Source organism: Penaeus japonicus, unplaced genomic scaffold (genome assembly GCF_977035675.1).
Source record: "Penaeus japonicus unplaced genomic scaffold, GWHDUDI00000001_assembly GWHDUDI00000003, whole genome shotgun sequence".
NCBI lineage: Eukaryota > Metazoa > Arthropoda > Malacostraca > Decapoda > Penaeidae > Penaeus > Penaeus japonicus.
The window spans coordinates 46,282,661-46,300,160 of NW_028234405.1; the positions used below are offsets into that span (position 1 = coordinate 46,282,661).

At 43.8% G+C, this 17,500-nt stretch overlaps 1 protein-coding gene across 9 annotated transcripts in view; it reads left to right on the forward strand.

Moving 5' to 3' along the window:
- The window catches only part of Ctl2 (Choline transporter-like 2), a gene marked incomplete at its 3' end in the record, with an annotated part of 59,569 nt that overhangs the window by 10,632 nt on the left and 31,437 nt on the right, over positions 1-17,500 (forward strand). For 2 of the 9 annotated variants that reach the window (XM_086533446.1, XM_086533467.1), the window contains 1 exon segment: positions 16,194-16,303. 9 annotated transcript variants of the gene reach the window in all.

Consider the following 17,500-nt stretch of genomic DNA (forward strand, 5'->3'; position numbering starts at 1 on the left):
ATTTTTTTTTTCCTTTTCCTTTTTGTTTTTGTTTCGTAGACGAGGAATTTTGAGCACGGAGGAGCACGACTTTTTTTCTTTTCAATTTCCGTTTTGTTTCGTAGACGAGGAATTTTGATGACGGAGGAATACGATTTTTATTTCTTTTCGATTGTTTTTTTTTTCTCTGTTTTCCGTTTTGTTTCGTAGACGAGGAATTTAGAGCATATTTATTTTGTTTTCTGTGAAATTCATTGTTTTTGTCATTCGCTTTTCCTCCTTTTGGGGAACCTTGATAATGTCTTTTGCTGTTTTTTTCTGTTGCTTCCTCTTACCGGTATTAACTGCTTCGAAAAGGAATTCGTTTTCATTTGCTTGGTTCTAAACACATATTTCATTTATTCACTCTTTCCACTAGCGCAAGAACACAAACAACACCAGAGTTCTTCCTGTCGCACCTCTTACACATGCAAGAACGCACTCACTCAAGCACGCACGCACGCACGCACACTCTCGGGCTCCCTCCAAGGCAAGATGGAAGAGGTCGCCAAACACCTGTTGTGTCATAATCATCAGCTTACGGACTATTTTTCATATATTTTTTTAAATATTTGTTTATATTAATTACTATCAGATGAAGGATGAGAGATTTCGCGAATGGGGAATTGATGGATCACGTGACTTTTGTTTACGTCGCCATCTTGGTTTTCGGACTTGATGGTTTTATAGAGGGTGGAGGGGGGGCGGGGTAGTAAGTTATTAATTTAATTTTGTGATAATTGCACACGAGCATGCAAATCAACATACATGTTAGTGATAAAAGCTAAGCGATTTTTCCCGAATTACAGGTGTGGGATCTGCCAGACCCATTAAGCTTTGTTTTTGATCAGCTGTAGTCGGGTTAGGTAATAGCCAGACAGCTGCTTTGGAGGGTCACACGCGAGAACTCTCAGCGTGGAGTTTCAGCGCAACAATTCGTAGCATCTCTAGTTTCTTAAAGGCAACCAGAGATCGGTGTCTAATGAACATAGAAAAACGACAAAGAATTGTATCTATTTATACACACACACACACACACATACATACACACACACACACACACACACACATATATATATATATATATATATATATATATATATATATATATATATATATATATTGTGTGTGTATGTTTGCAGTAGATTAAAATATGTACGCATAAACAGTAAAAAATGAAACAACGTCCATATGGATTTTAATTCAGGTTAACTGCACTAACAGAAGCTATGTCTGCAACCTGCAGGTAAATCAGTTCATGAACAGGTATTTGTTGTTCATGGTAAAGGCACAAGTACCAGCATCACCTTCGAAAGATAGAGGTACCAGTATATACAATTACCTGCATCACCTTGTAAAAAAAATGAAGAAAAAACAAGGTTATTAACTTCACCTTGGGATTGGTGACTTTATTTTTTTATAATTTAAAAAAATGTTGAGAGAGCGAGTGAGTTGAGTGAGTGAGTGAGTGAGTGAGTGAGTGAGTGAGTGAGTGAGTGAGTGAGTGAGTGAGTGAGTAAGTGACACAAACAAACAAACAAACACAAACAATCAAACAAACAAAGACAGACACACACACACACACACACACACACACACGCGCGCGCGCGCAGAACAAGAAGGTGTGAGCATGTTTTTTTTCTGTCTCTCCCTTTCGCTCTCATTTTCCTTGTTGGGAATAATGTCAATAGCAATGGAAGTAGGTTGCAAGTGAAAGGGTGATGGGGACGAATGGGGAGAAGATAATTAATAGATAAATACAGGTAGGAAGGAAAAAAAGAAGAGGAAAGGGGCAGGGGAGAAGAAGATGATGAAGGCCAGAAGGAAGAAGGAGAATGGGGAGGGGAAAGAGGGGAAGAATGAACCGTGAAGAGGATGCCAGTGAGTGACGAAGAAGAAAGAGGAGAAGAAGAGGAGGAGGAAGAAGAAAATATTAATAATAAGAAGAAGGAAGAGGGAAACCAGAGAAGATAAAAAGAGAAATAAAGAAAAAGATGGAGTAAAGAAAAATAAAGAAAATATATGAAATAACAAAGAAATAGCGAAAGAGGTAAATAGAAAAAGAAAAAAGGAAAAAAAAAACAATAAAAAAATCACAAAAAGCATAAAAGATCGACAGATGATTTTTTAAAACTAGACCCGGTATTTGGGAAAAAAAAAAAAAAATGGTGACGGAGCGAGAAACGAGAGCGCGGGTTGACTGCGTCATGCCCAGGGTGGGGCGAGGGTGGAGCGAGGTGCAGGTGGAATGTACGCAGAGTGGGCAAGGTGCTGTCTATTGATCTGGGTCGGTGCTGTGCGCTCTGAGTGGGCCTCTTTTGCGTCAAATGCTTTTTTTTTCTTTCTTTCTTTTTCTTTCTTTATCTTTTCATTTTTGTCTTTATCGTGTTATTTGATTATTTGCCTTTTTCTTTTCGATTCCAGTTTTGCCTTTCTTGGGTATTATCATCGTCGTTGTCATTGTGATATTCTTCGTCTTCATTTTTATCTTTATCTCCATTTTTATTTTCTATTTCATCTTTATCTATATATTTAGCTTTAGCTTTAGCTTTATCTTTATCTTCTTCATCTTCATATTCATATTCATCTTCATCCCCATCTCCATCACCATCATCACCTGATCATCACCTAATCATCACCACCACCACCACCACCACCATCATCATCACCACCATCATCACCACCACCACCACCACCATCATCATCATCATCATCAATCATCATCATTTTCTTATTTTTTATATTTTATATTCATTTTTGATACCACAGTATGGCGTATACACACAATATGATGAACGGTCTGACAATAGTCCATTAATAATTCTCCCCTCCCCCCCTCCCCCCTCCCTTTAGCGCCGTTTGTACTGATACATCATCAGCTGTATTTCTCTCTGTTATGTATTTATTTCTAACACGGACGGGTTGTTTCGATACGGGGGTCTGTGCCACGTGACACCTGTCGTCATGGATGTGATCCGAGTTCCTGGTATTTGAGCATGTGTGGTAGATTTCGTATCCCCCCTCCCCCTCGACCATTTCCCGCTTGTCTATTTCTACCTCTATACCCTCCCTCACCTCCCTTTCTCCCCTCTGTCTCCTCCATCTTCCCCCTCTTCCTCTCTCCTCCTCTCTCTCCCCTCTTCTCTCTCCCCTTCTCCCCTTTCTCTCCCCTCTCTCCCTCTCTCTCTCCTCCTCCCCTTTCTCTCCTCTTCCCCCCCTCTCTCTCCTCCTCCCCTTTCTCTCCTCTTCCCCCTCTCTCTCCACCCTCTCTCTCTCCCCCTCCCCTCTTCCCCTCCCCTCTGTCCTCCCCCCTCTCTCCTCCTCTCCCAGCTCGTGTTGGCCTTTGTTGGGATAAATGTCACCCCCCCCCCCGCCCCCTCTTCTTTTTGAATGATCAAGGTCTTTCGTTTGCAGAGTAAGATAATACTAAAATAAAGATAGAACAAATCAATGAAACAAAAATATTAAGATAATTACTTTGATTGATTGATCGTTAGTGAATCGCCTTTAGTTATTTGCTTTAGTATAACGGAAGAGGGAATGTTATCGACTTTTATTTGATCGCCGTTAGTTGAAAAAAAATACAGTGGGGCCATTTCAATGAAAGACAGAAGTGATTTTTTTTTGTGTGATTTTTGTCTTATTCAGAAAGGAAGTTACATTGCAACCTTCTTTTGCAACCTCCTCTAATACGTCTTTCTCATGTTCCTGTTCAAGGTTTTGCCCCCCCCCCCTCTCCCCCGTTTTGGAACAGAAAGACTTAAGTAAGAGGATGTGGACTGAATTTTTTTGTTTTTGGTATTGAAGGCATCAACTTTTTTTTTAAATTATTTGGGAAAAGATGGAGAGATAGCTAAAGAGACAGAGAGTAATAGAGTGAGTGAGAGAGGCCTACAGATTTTTCAATTGAAATCGTCTCGAAGAATTGAATGGACGAGAGATGAGTAGAAGTTGAGGCAGACTCATACTCATACTCATAATAAGAGACGGGCAGACGAGCGCGTATACAATGCCATCCCAGGTGAAAGCGTCTACACACGCATCCACTAGAATTAATTGAATCATTACGGCTGTCTCAAAGGGCTTTGATTGATAGATACGGGCCGTCACTTTTGATGTGTTTCGTTGCAGATCATTGGCACATAATATGCAGGGAACGCCTCGCAAATTTACATAATCGTAGCATGATAGGTTTCTCTGGAGGCCATTTGCTGCCTGGTGTGGCACGCAGGAGCCTCGGTTCAGAATCTTTTCATATCGTTGTTATTTTCTGTTATTATTTTTATTTTTAGATTGAGTTTATTTTTTCTTGGTTGCTCATTTCTCTCTCTCTCTCTTTTACTCTTTCTCTCTCTCTCTGTCTCTCCCTCTTCCCTTCCCCTTCCCCTTCCCTTTCCCTCTCTATCTCCCTCTCTCCCTTTCCCTCTCCATCTCCCTCTTTCTACTCTCTCTACTCTCTCAACCTCACCTACCTATACCCCACTCCCCCCCCACCTTCTCCCTCTTCCCCTCCCCCTTCCCCTTCCCCTCATCCCCTCCCTTTCCCTCTCCATCTCTCTCTCTCCCTTTCCCTCTCCATCTCCCTCTCTCTACTCTCTCTACTCTCTCAACCTCACCTACCTATACCCCACTCCCTCCACCTTCTCCCTCTTCCCCTCCCCCTTCCCCTCTCCCTCCCTCCCTCCCTCCCTTTCCCTCTCCATCTCCCTCCCTCCCTCCCTCCCTTTCCCTCTCCATCTCCCTCTCTCCCTTTCCCTCTCCATCTCCCTCTCTCTACTCTCTCTACTCTCTCTACTCTCTCAACCTCACCTACCTATACCCCACTCCCCCCACCTTCTCCCTCTTCCCCTCCTCCTTCCCCTCCCCCTTCCCCTCTCCCTCTCTCCCTCCCTTTCCCCCTCCCTCTCTCAACTCTCTACTCTCTACTCTCTACTTTCTCTACTCTCTCTACTCTCTCTACTCTCTCTACTCTCTCCCTCACTTACCTATACCCCACGCCCACCCCCACGCCCACCTTCTCCCTCTTTATCTTCCTCTCCCTCTTTCATGGAGCCAGCGTACGTCAATGGCAGAACTGAAAGAGCAAGGCGGTGCACGGCGTCGAGGGAGGGAGGCACCGGCGCCACGGGGAAAAAAACGAGCCCTGCCGGAGGATGGTACCGTCTCAGGCTCTGGAACTGGCACTGGCACTGGCTCTGGCTCTTCCTTTGTGGTCTCATTCTTTTGGGAGGAGGATGGGAAATGTCTGTAGATTTAGGTGTTGTGATGGGAGGAGGAAGGAGATGGAGGGTGAAAGGTCGAGAAAAGGAGAAAGGGAGAAGCATAGAGGGAGGAAGAGAAGATATAGAGGGGGAGGGAACAGAGTTAGAGAAAAAGAGAGGCAGAAATAGAGACGAAAATTAAATGAAAAATAAAATAAAATGAAATGGAAATAAAAGAGAATAGAAGAGAAGAGAGGAAAAGAGAGAAGAGATAACCTTCAACTAAGGCTACGAAGAAGTAGCTCTCGGACCAGTGCGTGACGTGGCTCGATAATGCTTTCTATGGCCATTGAGAACTCGAGAACTCAGAGCCCCCGGTTGCGTGACCTCTGCAAATGCGTGTGTGAAGGGTCGCGCGTGTTTGAGTGTCCTTGACATTGGGATTTTTTTATTTTTATTTTTTCTCTCTTTGAAGAGGTTTGCGTAGATGTGACCTTGAGGATGTTATGGGGATTTTGAGTAGGGGGGGGGGTCATCGGTGTAGGGAGTGACGGAAAGGAAATGGATGAGAGAGAACGAAATAAATGCGGACTAAGACATATATGAACATAGGTAGTAAGAATGGGGTGCAAACAGAGACAATAAAAACAATTCAAAGCAAGTATAGGCACTAAACGGAGAATCTCACGCACGAGATAACAACAGAAATCGCACATCCCCCCCTCCCCACCCCCTTTGACCAGCATCCTGGCGACGACCGGACGCGCAAAACCTCCCCATTCGCCCCCCTTCTCCCCCCAACCTCCTAAAGCGAAGGCGTCACGCATCGATCTAGTCGCCAGGCAGACGAACTTGGGTGGTTGGGCGTCAGGCAGAGTGGCGCCAGGCGAGGGCGTGTACTTTGTGGGTGTCTCCCCTTAATCCTTACCCCCCTCCTCCCCCTCCCCCCCTCGTATGACTCTCCCAGCCGAAGAAAAAATAAATCTGGGAATGTTTCTCTTTGGTGGGTTTTCCTTCTCGATTTGGTGAGGGAGAGGGAGAGAGAGAGAGAGAGAGAGAGAGAGAGAGAGAGAGAGAGAGAGAGAGAGAGAGAGAGAGAGAGAGAGAGAGAGAGAGAGAGAGAGAGAGGAATGAGAATGAGAATAAGTAAGAGAGAGAGAAAGCGGTTTAATGCGGCGCGTATTTTTCTGCAGAAGGAATCGATGGAGTGGATCAGCAATTTTACCACAATTAATTATCCTTGCTTGAAATATAATCAAGGTCATTACGATGTAGATACATCAACTGGATGGCAATGGCGGTTCTCAGGGTCAGTTTTTATCGATTTTTGAAAGGACGAAACAGTGATTCTGAAGGACACTCTTAGTATCGACTCGTGAAGTATCTCCTTTCCATGATTAGCACCAGCCTGGCACGCGAGTCAACAAAACGGATGCGCAGAGTTTCAATTTACTTCTGATTGTATACATATAGTTTGTTAAGGTGGTTGTTTACAGGACCATTGCTTTTTTGGGGGGATTTCATCTAGGGTATGCCGTTAAATTGTTTTCAAACTCACACGCACATGTACACGCACACGCACACGCACACACACACACACACGCACACACACAGGCACGCGCACGCACACGCACAACTCGCACATGTACACGCACACGCACACATACAGAGAGAGAGAGAGAAAGAGAGAGAGAGAGGGAGAGAAAAAGAGAGAGAGAGAAAGAGAAAGAGAAGGAAAGAGAGAGAGAAAAAGAGAAAGAGAATAAAAGAGAGAGAGCGAGAGAGCGAGACTTGATTTTGACTTTGACGAGTTTATTGAGACAAGTGATTACGTACATAGGTTATCCTCACCCCAATCTTAGTCCCTCTTTGGGCTCACATACATTTTATGAAACCTTACAGCTATGTCAACATGTTTGAGCGAGAGAGAGAGAGCGAGAGAGCGAGAAAGCCCAACAACATTCCAGGAGTTGGCGTACCACAAGGAGGAAGAGATATGACGCATCGATTTCTTTCTTCCTTCCCACTAGTGTGTCGGGGGGGGGGGGCGCTGGCTGCCCCTGAACCTGTGAATACTGGTGTACACAGGACGGGAGAGACTTTGTGATTTGTGCTGTGTGGGGCATCGGGAGGGAGGAAGGGAGGGAGGGGGGGGTCTTGTTGTTAGTTTGGTTTATTGTTATCGTTACTGTTAGTATTGTTATCGTTGTCGTTACCGTTATCATTATCATTATCATCAGTATCACCACTATCATCGTCACCACCACCATCATCGTCGTCACCACCACCACCATCATCATCACCACCACCATCATCGTCACCACCACCATCATCATCGCCATCACCACCATCACCATCATCGTCACCACCACCATCATCATCGTCACCACCACCATCATCATCGCCATCACCACCATCATCGTCATCGTCACCACCACCATCATCATCGTCACCACCATCATCACAACCAACATCATCATCACCATCATCAATCCACCCCAATGACGTCATCACCTGTACCTTGGTCCTTTGTTTACCAACAAGTACTTCTGCCTCGGGTCATTCGTGGAAAGCGTGTGGCTGGGTCGGCGGGGGGTGGGGGGTGGGGACCATGTTCGCTTTCTTGTTACTGATTGTTGTTGTTGTTGTTGTTAGTGTGGTTGATGTTTTTGTTATTTTGTTATTTGTTTTTTATAGTTCTGATGACGATGATGATAATGATTATCAATATTTTTATCATTATTGTTGTTATTAATATTAGAATTAGTATTATGATGACTATTATGCTATACATGTGATGTGCTAAGAAGCAGTGCAATAAATAAATTTCAACAATTATTACACCTGTATTATTACTATCATTGGTGCTACTACAAGCTAACACGTTTCAAAGTTGTAGTGATAGTAGTTTTAACATCTGGTTGATGCATCAGTTACTACTACAGCTGCTGCTACAACAACTACTACTACTATTACTACTACTATTACTATTATTACTACTATTACTACTACTGTTACTACTACTATTACTACTACTATTACTACTACTGTTACTACTACTATTACTACTACTACCACTACCACTACTACTACTACTACTACTATTACTACTACTACTACCACCACTACTACCACCACCACCACTACTACTACTACTACTACTACTACTACTACTACTACTACTACTACAACTACAACTGTGTTCATGTCCCATCTTCTGCCACAGCTACTGCAACTACCAACACTCACACATAGTCCACGATAGTCTAGACGGCTTTGGTTATGGCAACCCCCAAACGAAACTGTTCCATAAAGTCAGACTTTGTGCCATGAAAGGGCCCATGGAAACCCAAAGGAGGGGGCAAGAGGGCAGTAAAAAGGGCAGTATTTTTTATTAGTGTCTTTGGGCGTGGGATATCTGCTGAGGGAGGTGTTTAGATGTTGTGGTTTCATGTTTGTCTGTACTGTAACATCGGCTAGAGTGTTTAGATGCATCCGTCCTTATGTGTGTGCGTGCGTGCGTGCGTGTGTGCATACATACATATATACATATATACATATATACATACATACTTACATACATACATACACACACACACACACACACACATACACACACACACATACACCTATACATACATCCATCCATACATACATACATACATACATACATACATACATACATACATACATACATACATACATACATACATACATACATACATACATACATACATACATACATACATGCATGCATACATACATAATATATATAAAGCCCTGTAATCTCAAAATATGTTAATACGCATTTCCTTATGCTGACACACTTTCGCAGCCTATATGCATTATACCCAAACATACTTACACACACACACACACACACACACACACACACACACACACACACACACACACACACACACACACACACACACACACACACACACACACACACACACGGAAACAAAATTTAAAACTACCAAACAAGCCCACACGCACAAACGCACAGGCGGACACAAACTACACTAACTAACATATAATGTTTCTCAATTTCTGTTGAGTTAGTTTACCATAGTTACCCATACGGTAATATCCGTACGTTTTCTTTGATGGAACCCTCGTGCCACAATGCATGCGGTTTCCAATCGTTGTGCCTAGAGCAAGCAGCAGAAGTTACCAAATATTATAACCAAATGGATTAAGAAGAGATAAAATCCCAGTTTATTTTATTCAGCGGCGGAAATAAACAGCCACCTCATGTTTAACATCCCAGTCCTAATTCCGGCCGCTGGATGATGATGCCCTTTTTACGTATTCATGAAAACTAAGATTAATTAAATGGCGGAATTCTGAATACAATTATGGTTTGGGAAGGAGTGCGAGTGGAATGGATTATGTGGATGCTGGGAATGATTCTTGTATTTTTTGTTCTTGGTTTTGTTGTGGCTGTTATTCTTGTTATTGTTGTGGTTGTTTTGATTATTTTTGTTATTGTTGTTGTTATGATTACTGTTATTGTTATTATTATCTTTGTTATTATTATTATTATTATTATTATCATTTTTATTATTGTTATTGTTGAAAAAAAAAATGTTGTTATTGTTATCATTGTTTATTACTTTTATACTTTTTTTATAATAGGCGATTAAACAATAGCAGTTATGAATCAGATATCTATTCATTTAATTATCTATTTTTTTGTTTTTTGATGCAGCCGCGTGTTATTGCTAGACGAATCTCTCTTGGCTAACTGAGTGCATGTGGTACACAACATTAATAAACTCTTGGTAATTTAGTGGAGTGTTGTGTGTTCTCCATTTTCATTTGCATCATTTCATTCGGTTTCTTCTCTGCCTTCATTTATACATGTATGTGTGCGTTTGTGAATTGTCATTTATTAGCCATTGCATTTCGCAAGACGATTGTTTATGTTGTGCAGTTTGGTCTATGATTTTGGTTTTGACTGATGTATGTGTGGAGACGGCTAGTAACATGAGTGTTGATATAAACGTTACGGAGGTCAGTTTTGTTGAAGCTTTTGGGAGCCCGCGTTTTAGACCCCCACCCCCCTTTTACACATACACGTATACCCATACGAACACACACATGCACACACAAACGCTTACGTACACGCACACGCACACACGAACGCACGCGCGCACGCACGCACGCACACACACACACACACACACACACACACACACACACACACACACACACACACACACACACACACACACACACACACACACACACACACATACACGCACGCGCGCGCGCGCCTGAATACAACCAAAACAAAACAAAGATATAAAACCAAAACATACGCGGTCTAGTTTATCCACGTAAACAAAAAAAAACAACAAAGCTTAAGTGCACACCCATTGCAAGGAAATAGGCTCAACACACAGCTATCCCAGTCTACCCCCTCCCCTCCCCTCCCCTCCCCCCCAGTCAGTGCAAGCGACGTGCCGGCGAATGTAGCTCGGCGGAAGGAGGTGGTTGGTGGTCCGGCGGTATCCTCCTGCTGGTCTAGTCACACGAGAACAGGCGAGGGCGAGAACTTATCTGTTCTTCTTGTTCTGTTTCTTGGGTTGGGTGTTCTTCAAGGGAGGCGGTCGAAGGTTTGTGTTTAATCTGGGTGTATAGAGATTTTTTTTTTGTGTGTGTGTGTGTGTGTGTGATGGTGATTTGGTTTTGTTTATCCTGGTTGGATGGTGTGTTCGGGGTGGGGGTTGGGGTGGGGTGGGGGGGGGTAGGGGTGTGTTCTTGACCTGATTTGCATGAAATAACATTCCGTGCTTTGAATGACGCTGTTTGCGAACGATCGCTCTTAATTTATTCACTGCAACATGTGCTTTCGGCTTGTGTACACAGATGTACATCCGGAATCAACACACACACACACACACACACACACAAACACGATGCAACACTTCTTACTAGATCAAGAAATGGAAAGGAAAAGGATGAAAAGTAGATTAGATGACGTCCTCTTTCCTTTGTTCGTAACCATAGGCCTGCCGAGAATGAGTTGGGACGTGTGTAGGCTCATGCGTGTGAGTTGAAACGTGGCGATGCTTAATAAGGACTCAATAACGACTCTTTTTTTCTTTAATTACTTTAACCTTCTTATCTCTACTGAGTTTGTTTTATCTTTATCTTTCATTTCTCTGATTTGATTTTTTTTTCTCTTGTTTTGGGGGTGACTACGGGATTTGCTTTGTTCTTTGTTCTTCGGTCGTATACCCTGTTATTTTTGGGGGGTTCTTTGTTCTTTGTCTCAAGTAGAAGGATATAAATTTCCCTTAGTCTTATATATTCAAGCTTTTTTATATGTTAAGAAAGCACAAAGAAATAAAGAGGATATTTTGATGTCCCAAATAACATCTGTCACTCAAGGTGCTAATCTCAATTCATCTATTCTTCCATGGACACAATTTTCTTTATATCTTTCCCGCTTATCTCATCTCCCACCTCTTAACTACCATCTTCTCTTCTCCCTTTCCCTCCTCCTCCTTCCTCCCATTCGCTCTCTCTTCGTCTCTCTCTACCTCTTCCCTCCCATTCGCTCCTCTCTCTCTCTCTCTCTCTCTCTCTCTCTCTCTCTCTCTCTCTCTCTCTCTCTCTCTCTCTCTCTCTCTCTCTCTCTCTCTCTCTCTCTCTCTCTCTCTCTCTCCTACTTCATTCCATTCGGTCTTCCCTCTCTCCCATCTCTTCCCTCCCATTCGCTCTTCTCTCCCTCTCCTCCCTCCTTCCTACCATTCTCTCTCTCTCTCTCTCCTCTTTTCTTACCGCTCCTCTTCTCCCCATTTTCCTTCGCCCTTTGTGACACTGCGTACCCTTTTATCTTTATGCGCGTGTCTCTTACTCACTCTCTTACCGCGTCGCAAGAGTGAGTCATGCCGTGAGGCTTCCCCTCTCCGTCCGTCCCTCCCTCCCTCCCTCCTTCTCTACCTTTGTCCCTCCCTCCTTCTCTACCTTCGTCCCTCCTTCCCTCTCTTCCCTCCCTCCCTCCCTTCCCTCCTTCCCTCCCTCCCTCCCTCCTTCCCTCCCTCCTTCCCTCCCTCCTTCCCTCCCTCCCTCCTTCTCTACCTTCGTCCCCCCTTCCCTCTCTCCTTCCCTCCCCTCCCTCCTGCCCTCCTTCCCTTCCTCTCCTTTCGTCTACCCTTTTTCCTTTCTTGTTTTAATCCTCTCCCCCGTACCTCCCCCTACCCCTACCCCGCTCCCCTCATCCATCACCCCTCATCCTATACTCCTTACCCTTCCTTCTATCTTCACCCCCTCTCCTCCTCCCTCTCCCCTCCTCCCTCACCCGCCCCACCTCCCTTCACATCTCCGCTCCCACTTCTCCTCTCCCCCACCCCCTCATTACCTCCCCCTTCTCCCCCCTCCCTACTCCCCTTCTCCGCTCCCACCCCCTCATTGCCTCCCCTTCCTACTCCCCTTCCCTGCTCCCCTCCTATACACTCCTCCCCCGGTCCATCAGGCTAGCTTCGTGCCTTTGTTACCGAGATGTGCTCCTGGTCTAAGGAGCTGGGGTCATTTGGTATTCCTTAGTTTTGTATTCTCTGTCACTCAAACAGAGTGGGCTAATTTCTTTTGTTTGCTTTTTTTTTGTTTGTTGTTGTTTTGTTTGTTGGTTGATTTTGTTGTTGTGTTTGATTTGTTTGTTTCGAAATTTGTTTTATTTTGTGATTGATCTTGTTCTCATGTTTAAGGAAGTATTTTTGGTTTTTTGTGTTTTTTTTTCTCTTAGTTTTGATTGTGGTTTTTGTTTTTTTTTCTGGTGTGGTTGCTTTGTTTTTGGTTTTTTTTATTTTAATTAGAAGGTTTTATTATATAGATTATTTTTATTATTTTTTTTATTTTTTTTTTTTTTTATTTTTTTTGTTGTTTTTTTTTTAGATCTAAATTAATTTTATTGGATCCAAATCGAAATAAAATTGTATATCTTGAATCAAAGCTAAAGCAGTTAGGATATATCTCGCTTAAAGTTTTCATGGCATGAGACTCTCTTTTTTCCCATGCACCGTCAAAATTTCCCATGGCATTACGGAGACGACGTGCACGACATATGACACTAACTCTCTGCTTGGCTGGCCTGCTTTAGATAGGCCCGAAGAGCGCGCAGCCGGAATTTTCTCTGTCGTTACTCATTATGTGTGTTAAAGTATTAATTAGTAATTTGGGATGATGTTTGTAAACTTAACGAGAATTTCACAGGGTGGGGAGTTTTTTCTTTTTAAAATATAATTTCGTTATATGTTATTACTCATACTTATTTGGTGCTACGGTTATGTAACATTGTGTATCATTTTTTGAGTTTGTTTCGTTTTTGTTTTTTGTAGATAGAAATGTTGTTGTTTGAGTGATTGATTGACTCTGTGGAAATATAGAAGATTGTTGTGTCTTTGTTTTGTAACTATTATAAGTAGTGTTTTTTTTTTTTTCGCAAAGGGGGGTCGGGTCGCATGTTGAGGTACTTCTGGTTCGGGTGTGTACTGAGTTGATTGTTTTTTAATTTTTGTTGAGATATTGTTTGTTTATTTTTTGTTATTATTGTTTTATTGTTTTTTTTATGTATTTTTTTTTCTGGTTTTTTTTTATTTTAAGTATCTGTAATTTAGATGTTCCACCACGTTAGACTTCCTTTAAATTTGATCCAAATCTAAGCTTTAAAGGATAAGCTCATAAAAAGTTCTTTTTTTTCCCCATGCACCGTCAAAATTTCCATGCCCGTCAAATTTCCCATGACAACGGAGACTGACGTGCGCTGCAGTGACACATGCTTTAGTTAATTCTGTGGCTTTAGTTAGAGCCTTCGCTTCTAGAGCTCATTAAGCTCATGTATGTGTAATTATTAGCTAGGATTGTAACTTATTTAGTAAATTGGGATGATGTTTCGTAACTTAACGACAGTCTTCAGGCGGCAGTTTTTTTTTTTTTTCTTTTAAAGATAATTTCGTTATATGTTATTACTCATACTTATTTTTTATTTTAGTTTTATTCATTTATTCATTTATTTTATTATTATTTAATTATTTTTATTTTATTTATTTATTTATTTATTTATTTATTATTATTATTGTTTATTATTATTATTATTATTGTGTGTGTGTGTGTGTGTGTGTGTGTGTGTGTGTGTGTGTGTGTGTGTGTTTCTGTGTTTGTGTTTGTCCCTGTGTATATGTGTGTTTTTGTTTACGTTTGTATACTTTTGAGTGTGTCATCAGTGAGGACCGTTGCGTGCGTGCGTGCAATATGTATGCATATTTGTATACATGTGTAGTTGTACACTCAACCCCCCCCCCCTCAACAGATACATATATATGTGCATGTAAATGGGTTTGTGCATCCATTTATCGTGTACCCTATTCCTTTTTTGTTCCCTGTTCTTTGTTCTTTGTTCTTTGTCTCAAGTAGAGGGATAGAAACTTCTCTTAGTCTTACACAGTTAAACTTTTTATGCGTTAGGAAATCATGAGAAAATAAAGAGGCCATTTTGACGTCACTCAAGGCACTAATCTCATTTCTTCTATCCTACCATGGACTCTTTTTTTCTTTATATCTTTCCCGCTAATCTCCCCCTCCCTCCTTCCTCTCTTCCTCCTCTTCTGATCTCAACCGAACCGTCCATTGCCAATGTCTGTATCTGTGCAATTGACATCGGATCCATGCAACTCTGATGTCACACTGCTGATGCCGACGTCCGCTCAGTCACAGCCGGCCTCCGTGGCAAAGGTCATTTCGCGGATGATGACGCAGGCGGCGGGATAGGCAAGCGGCTGTTGCTGTTGATCGAGGCCGTTTTTGACGAAGCGACCGATGACCCGAGTGGCATTTCCTCTCGTCTCGCGGTGCCTGTTGTTGCAAAGTGCCTCGCTGTTGATTCTGCTGGTTAGCTTCATTTGCAACGGGGTGAGGGGGTCGGAGGGTTAGGAAGGGGAGTTTAGGAGGGAATAGGAAGAGAGAGGGGAAGGGCAGGGAAATGGTTAGGAGGGAAGAGGAGGGGGAGGTGAGGAAAGAGAAGGGAAGGAAAGGAAAGGAAATGGAAAGAAAAGGGAAAGGGGAAAGGGAAGGGAAGGCGGGATCGGGAATGCCACGCCCCTTGACGCGACCCCTCCCCCTCCCCGTCCCTCCCCTCACCCGCCCGGGGACTTTAAATCTCGCCCCCTGACATCTGCGAGAGTGGGGGTTGGAGGCGGACGAAATAGGAGTAAATAGAGAGAGGGGAAGGGGGAGGGGGCAGGAAAAGGGATAAGGGGTGTTGCTCTCCTTTACTCTTTCTTTGCCTTCTCTCTCTCTCTCTCTCTCTCTCTCTCTCTCTCTCTCTCTCTCTCTCTCTCTCTCTCTCTCTCTCTCTCTCTCTCTCTCTCTCTATCTCTCTATCTCTATCTCTATCTCTATCTCTATCTCTATCTCTCTCTCTCTCTCTCTCTCTCTCTCTCTCTCTCTCTCTCTCTCTCTCTCTCTCTCTCTCTCTCTCTCTCGATCTCTGTTCCTTTAGTTGGTCGTCAACCCAACCAAAATCATAATTACGGTTGCAATGGTTTCTGGTTCACATATTACATGGAATTGCTACTGTTCGTTTTTGTTGTGGTTATTATCGGCATCATCTTCATCATCATTGATATTACCATTGTCCTTATGATTAATAGTAGTAGTCTTAGTAGTAGTAGTAGAGCAGTGGCATTGTTATTTGATAGGAATACTAAAAAATCTTGTTTTGTCACAATTAATGAGAGACAAAAATTATTTTATCTTTTAATCGTTATACTAACTGTGGAAGAATCAAACTCCTTTGTTGGTCTTTCTTATCTGGCGTCTTGGCGTGTCTCACTGTCTGCGCTGTTTCCACGACTCAATCCTTATCTCGCCTTCCATCATGTTTTTTTCCCCCTAGTACATGTGTGCGAGTGCGTGTGTGTATGTGTGTGCGCGTGTGTGCGTGCGTGCGTGCGTGCGTCGTGTGTTGTGAGGCAGGGCCTAGGATCGGTCTGACCAGTGTGTGTTGCGCGGCGGCTCAGTGTGGCGGCGGAGTGAGAGAAAGAGAGAGGGGACTCGGCGCCCCGGGTTTGCTGGTGCGTCCCCTCAGCGGTCCTCCTCCCCTCACTCACGCCCGAGCGTCGAGTGCGAGGGGGTAGACGCGGCCACAACACGCGCACGGTGTCAGTGCTACGCGGGGAGGGAGGGGGGGGGGGCGTGATGCTGGGAGATCCCCGCCCGTTTATCCCGTATGGAAGGATTGGCTTGTGCTTTGGGCGTGCGGGATGCTGTGTGGCCGGGGAAGGGAGGGTCCTCTTGGTTCTACTCGTCCGAAGAGGAAGTCTGACGGAGGTCGTAACGTTACGACTTCCTTTGCGTTCTTATTGTGGCCCTGTTGTATCTGTCTGTGTGTACACGATGCTGTGTTTACGAGGCTGTGTTTTGGGAGTGCTTGCTGACGTGACGAGGATAATACCGAGACGTGTGTGTGTGAGTGTGCGGATGTGTTAATCAACCCGCCGAGGACACGGTCGACATATGGAATGCCTCCAGCGGCGCGGGAATGATGACTATTCCGCAAGAGACGGAGAGAGAAGCCAAGCCGGCGTGGTGGCTTTTTTACGGACCAGCGGAAGGAACACGACCGGCACACGTAGCAGAGGTTGTGTTGTTGTTACCGGGTTCTCGCAAGATGCCTCTCTCTCGCTCGTCGATAAAGGGACTTGCCCGGAGAGCGTGGCGGGGGGGTTTGTCATCGTCCGTGCGGGAGATGCTCTGTGTTACGTTCTCCTTCTCTTGACGCGGGTCGTGGCGGGAGTTTCGAATCGGGCGGAGGATTTCGGACTGGGAGAGAGTGAGTGAGTGTGTGGGTGAGTGAGTGAGTAAGTGAGTGCGTGAGTGAGTGACTGTGAATGTGTGTGTGAGAGAGAGAGTGAGATACAGATACAGATAGAGATAGAAATAGAGATAGAGATGGAGAAAGGGAGAGCGCGAGCGAGAGAGAGAGAAAGAGATCCATAGTAGTAAAACAAATCGAGGAAGAAAAAATTAAAGTAAACGGCGCACGTAAATGAAGACGCGGAAGGGACATTCAACCCCGTCCATAATATAACATCGACATACTTTCTGCACCCCCCCCCCCACATACCACTCAACCCCAACACGTCACGAGAAAAAGGTCAATAGAACGCCAAAGTGTCCGTGTTCAAGATATAATGAAATTATGCACTCGGGGAGAGAAAGAGAGAGAGAGAGAGAGAGAGAGAGAGAGAGAGAGAGAGAGAGAGAGAGAG